Below are 6,165 nucleotides of genomic sequence, written 5' to 3'. Positions count from 1 at the left end.
ATCTTTGTCGCCGCTATCGAGACCGAGCAGAGGACCATCCTCAGCAGGAAGAGGTGTTATCGGTGAGGTTGCCCATCATTCCTTTATGAGCCACGTACGCGATTTAGTCCGCGGACCGGCCGTCGCCATTTTTCGTGTTTCGCGACCGCTCAGGCTCAGTGCCGAGACGATGATATTTTGCGTATTTTCGGGCAACCGGAGGCAAGCGACCGAGAAAGGACCATCGTAACGTCGGCATTAGTTTGATAAGGCGACGTTCGTCTCTCTCCGGGTTTCGAGGTATTCATTACGCGTAGCCATCGACCGCCGAATATCGACCGCGTGCGCGAAGGATCGCGAAAAGCGTACGCCGCCCGTGTCGTCGTGTCGTGTCGTTGCCGCGTGAATATTCCCGTAAATTATCTCAGAGCGATTCTTGTGTCGGATTTCGTGTATGTCGTCGTCGATTGTTAAGAGTGATCCGTCTTCGCAAAAGTATTAATTATTTTCGATCTCTGGTTCCTTAGACTGTCGAGCTATTAAGTTGTCGTTTTGTTTCGCGAACTAGGAAATTGCGGGGAAAAGTCCGTAGCGATAAGTTGTCGATCTGGCTGCCGAAATTACGGTATCGTTTGAATATTATCTGCGAATATTTCCGTGCCGAAAATCCTTTGTATTCCGTAAAATCTCGCTCAGTCCTGCGAACTCCGGCCATAAAAACGGGCTCGGATAAACAACCGGATTGTCTTAGTGCTCTCGTTTTCGTTGTCGATTTCGAGCAGATATTTGCTCAGAATATCGTCGCATTTTTCGTGCCAGGATTAATTGTATTGTATTTTTCGCTTTCGTATGTCGTTCGAATTTATGAACTGTCGTTTCAACTTGATTTGTATGATTCGTTCTCGTTTCCAGTGGAATTAATAGCGAACCAATGTTTCTGTAAGAAATTATTAATCTCAATTGAATTATCGCTTCTTATTGATTACTGATTTAATGTTTAATATTGATCCATTTCTTATTATTGATTTATTAGTATTCACTCGTATTGTAATTTTATTTTTCTAGTAATGTAATAAATGAGTTATATTTCTTTGTTAAATTCGCGTAATTTATTTGAGTGTTAGTCTCTCGTGATTGTCGATTTCTGTCATCGAGTCTGTCGCATTTCTAATTATTGAAGTCTCGCATAATCAATTGACTTTCTTCCAAAACCCCTCCCCTCTACCGTTAGGCGAGCTAGTCGGCCCGTAGCGAAGCAGGCTGTAGTATTTTTAACAAAAAATTTTTATTTCATTTCTTTGATTTTTACAATTTTAGGTCGCCAAGTTACTCTTGGCGAAGACTTAGTGATTTGCAATTTCCCTAATCTTTCTCCTCTGCTATTGTAGGGTTCCGTCTGAGTTCCTCTAGATCGCTTGGTTGATGAACGAGGTGTTCTTGGCGGAGAGGAACAAGGCGTTGTAGGGATCGGAGAAAATGTCCTTTTAGTTAGTTCTATAGAGATGAGTCTCCAGGGAAGGAATTGAATAATCTTCCGAGGATCAGTTGGCATCTGGAAGATCTCTTGGATCCCGAGGATCTGGATGGTCTCGGTGATCTGGAAGATCTCGGGTGACCTGGAAGATCTCGAGGATTCCGAGGATCTGGAAGGTCTCAGCGATCTGGTAGATCTCGAGGATCCAGGGGATCTGGAAGGTCTCGGTGATCTGGAAGATCTCGAGGATTCCGAGGATCTGGTAGGTCTCGGTGATCTGGTAGATCTCGAGGATCCAGGGGATCTGGAAGATCTTGGTGATCTGGAGGATCTCAAGGATTCCGAGGATCTGGTAGGTCTCGGTGATCTGGAAGGTCTCGGTGATCTTGGAAGATCTCGAGGGTCCCGAAGGTCTAGGAGGTCTCGGTGATCAGGTATACCACAAGAGTTTTCAAAAAGGACAAAAAGGTTATTCGCTGAGTAGCTAGAAGCTATTTCTGCGAGGTTACAAGATGGTTGATAAGTCGTTGACCGCATCTTCTTTTATATACTTTCTAATGTTTTTCAATAGCGAGAAAATTATCTTAATCTGTGGCGCCCTTCAGCGGCATTAATTAAAATTGAGATTAATTATATATTGAGATATAATTAAGCGCCAACTTCACTACGCCGGTCAGCGCTTACTGCGACCGCGCTCGATGTGGCGAGCGTCAAGGACGCCACAGGACCCCCTTCGCTGTATATTAGTTAGGGATCTGAAAACAGACCGGCGATTTGGAAGTCCGTCCGCTGCGCGTTTGGAGTTTCTCCGATTGAGATTTATCCGTTTCTTTTTTCTGATGATTTATTAAGATGTCATCTTCTTCCAGGATATAAACCGGTTTAACTCTGTCAATCGACACATTAATATTTTTGCCGTTTTTATTGATAGTGATAACTTTTTCACTTCTTTTTATAATTTTATAAGGTCCTTCGTACGGAGATCGAAGGCTTCCACTAAATGCTTCGTTTCGAACAAAAACGTGTGTTGTTTTCATATCTTTAAAAATAAAAGTCGTTGTTTCGCCATGTCTTTTTATTTCTTGCGGTCTTAATTTCTGCATGTTCTTCCTTAGTTCCTCTAGAATCTCTCCCTGTTTTTCTTCAAGAACTTCTGGCGTATTTTTTTGAAGGAATTGACCTGGCAATTTGATTGGTTTTCCATAAACCATTTCAGCTGTTGTTGCTTGAAGATCCTCTTTCCATGCTGCTCTAATACCCATTAATATTACTGGTAAAATTTCTACCCAATTTTCATGGCATTTAATAGCTGCTTTTAGTTGTCTATGGAAGCGTTCCACTAATCCGTCGCAGATGGATGGTATACTGTAGTCCTTAGATGCGTGGAGCCCTTAAGTTGCATTAAACGTTTGAATAATTCTGCTTCGAACTGTCGGCCTTGGTCTGTAGTTAAGCGTGGTATGCCGAACCTCGCCATCCAGTTGGTAAAAATGGCTGTTGCTACGCTGCTTACTGAAATATCTGGTAGTGGTATTGCTTCTAGCCATCTTGAGAATCTGTCTACTATTGTTAGACAGTATCGATGTCCTTTAGAGATTGGCATGGGTCCAATGATATCAACGTGAATGTGTTCGAAACGTCCAGAGGGGACTTGAAAATTTCCGATTGGCGCTTTGTTGTGTCTAGTAATTTTCGATTTCTGGCATTGAAGGCAAGCTTGTGCCCATTTGCGGCAATCGCGTTGTATTCCTGCCAAACGAAGCGTTGTATAATTAGCTTTACAGTTGCTTTGATCCCAGGATGTGAAAGACCATGCAAGGACATTGGAAAACTTTTTTTCGAAATGATCTCGCCACGAACGGGCGTGAGAATTTTGATTCTTCGTCGCAAAATAGCATGATCTCCGTTCCTGGAATTGGTATTTCTTTTAACTTAAGAGTTCCATTTCCTTTCAGAACTTCCAGAAGCTCCTCATCTTCCTTCTGTGATTTAGCTAATTCTTCGAAATTTATCGCGTTGTGAATACTTTCCACCCTTGATAGAGTATCTACCGTGATGTTTTCTTTCCCAGATATGTGTTGAATGTCAGTGAAAAATTGTCCTATAAATTCAAGGTGGCGTGCTTGGCGTGGAGAACTTCGCAGCGGATCTATGTTGAATGCGTAGATGAGAGGTTTGTGATCCGTGAAAATTGTAAAATTTCGTCCTTCCAGGAGAAGTCAGTAGTGTTTAATTGCTAAGTAAATTGCTAACAGTTCTCTGTCGTAAGGGCTGTACTTTCGCTGAGCTGGGTTAAATTTTTTGCTCATGAACGCCAGTGATTGCCAATTGTTTTTAATCTTTTGTTGGATTACTGCTCCCATAGCGTTGTCGGAAGCGTCAGTTGTTAAAGCTAGCTCAGCTAGAGGATCCGAATGGGCTAGAAGTATAGCTCGGGATAAACTTTTTTTTGTTTTTTCGAAAGCTTGCTCCAAATCTTGTGTCCAAACAATAGGTGTTTTCTTTTTCTTCAATGGGCCAGATAGCGTTTCATTTAACTTAGTTTGATCCTCTGCTGCCCCAGGAATGAATCTTCTGTAAAAGTTTAACATTCCCAAGAACTGGCGCATTTCTTTAACTGTTTTTGGTTTCGGGAAATTTTCAATAGCTTGAACTTTTTCAGGAAGAGGTTTGGTTCCTTCTGCTGAAATCAAATAACCCAAGAACTTTACTTGATTTTCCCCGAAGTTGCATTTAGTTTGATTTATTATTAAGCCGTATTTGTCTAAACGTCGGAATACTTCTCGAAGATGTGTTTCATGTTCTTCTTCTGATTTAGATGCAACAAGTCTGTCGTCTATGTATGTATAACAAAAGTCTAGTATGTCTATCTATGTATGTCGTCTATGTATGTATAACAAAAGTCTAGTCCATGTAAGACTTCATTGATGAAACGCTGAAATGTTTGTGCTGCGTTGCGTAATCCGAACGGCATATACTTGTATTCAAAAAGGCCGAATGGAGTTGCAATTGCTGTTTTGGATATATCTTCATCATGTACAGGTATTTGGTTATATGCTCTAACTAAGTCTAAGGTTGAAAATATTCTTTTGCCCTCTAGTGTTTGAGTGAAATCCTCTATGTGAGGTATTGGATATCTATCTGGTATAGTTCTTGCGTCTGATTTTTTATAATCTCCGCAAGGTCGCCAAGAATTTTCTTTTTTGGGTGCCATATGTAGAGGAGAGGCCCAGGGGCTTTTGGATGGTTGAATTATCCCTTCGTTTAAGAGATCGAATTCGGCCTTAGCTGCTTTTAATTTGTCGGGCGCTAGGCGGCGTGGGCGACATCCTTCTGGTGGACCAGCTGTGGTTTTGATATAATGTACTGTCGAGTGCCGTGCTTCTTTTCTGACTCCGCCTAATTTGGTTATGTCGGGAAACTCAGTGAGGAGGTTGTGGTATTTTGCCTGTTTGGGTAATATTTTAATGGAACTGATGTTTCCTTTTTTGACGACAGATTTAAGTTTTTGTGTATAAAGTCCTGTCTTCCCGTCGATAAGTCCTTTTTGTAAATCTGGGAGTAGATGATAAAATGACAAAAAATCTGCGCCGATGAGCGGTTGCGTAACATCGGCTATGATGAATCTCCATAAGAATGTTCTTCTTAAACCGAAATTTGGTTCCAGCGTTATCTGTCCGAAGGTGCGTATGATTGTTCCGTTGGCTGCGTAAAGTTGATATGTGCTTGACTACAGCGGGCCTTGGACTAGTTTGTGTGGATAGACACTGACATCGGATCCTGTATCTATAAGGTATGGGAGTAGTTTTAATGTCCGTGATTACGAGGCGGCAGGTATGTGGGTTCGAGTCATTCGCCGCCATTAATGACTCCCCTCCTCGTTTTCCTTAGTAAATTTGCAAGGTTGTTGGCATTTATTTGCTTTGCTTCCGAAGCGCCGATGGTAGTAGCAAATTTCCTCGTTCTCTTGATTTGCTCGACTCTGAGATTTACTCTGTGATCGCCTTCTAGGCGACCAATTTCTGGATCGACTTCTTGATCGATAAAATTGCCTGTTATTTAATTTTGCAATTTGTTCAGTTAGTTTTCTAATTTGGTCCTCCAAAGTTTGTTTCTCAGTGGTGCTGTTTGCAGTTGCTGGTACAGATCGGCTAATTACTTTAGCTATTCGGTCGGCTTGTTCAGCAACTTCCTCAAGTCTGTCTTCGGTCCTTGTCGTGAGTATGATTTGCATTTGTGAGGGCAGTCGTCCTATCCATAAAGTGCGGAGGAGTTGTTCTGGCACATTTGATCCGGCGAGTGTTCGTAAATGCCGTAAGAACTGCGATTTCTATCGCCAAGTTCTTCGTGCTCTAGTAACTGGCGGGTTCGTTGTTCTTGAGTAATTGTTAGTCGTTGTATTAGTGCTTTTTTTATTGCTTCATACTTTCCGGCTTCCGGGGGTTGTGTGATTATGTCTCTTACTTCCCGAGCGTACTTTGTCTCAATATGCGCTATTACGTATAAATATTTTGTTGCGTCTTGCGTTATTCCCCCTAGTGCAAATTGTCCTTCAAGTTGTGCGAACCAGAGTTCTGGTTGCTCTGGCCAGAAAGGAGGTGCTTTTATTGCAAGGCGGCCAATATGTTGGTTATCTCCGTCCATATCGGGGTCACCAATTTGTAGTATTTTTAACAAAAAATTTTTATTTCATTTCTTTGATTTTTACAATT

The sequence above is a fragment of the Camponotus floridanus genome, unplaced genomic scaffold, assembly GCF_003227725.1.
Source record: "Camponotus floridanus strain SB8 unplaced genomic scaffold, Cflo_v7.5 scaffold214, whole genome shotgun sequence".
Classification (NCBI taxonomy): domain Eukaryota; kingdom Metazoa; phylum Arthropoda; class Insecta; order Hymenoptera; family Formicidae; genus Camponotus; species Camponotus floridanus.
The sequence above is the reverse complement of the archived record's forward strand: the minus strand, read 5'-3'. Positions refer to the sequence as shown.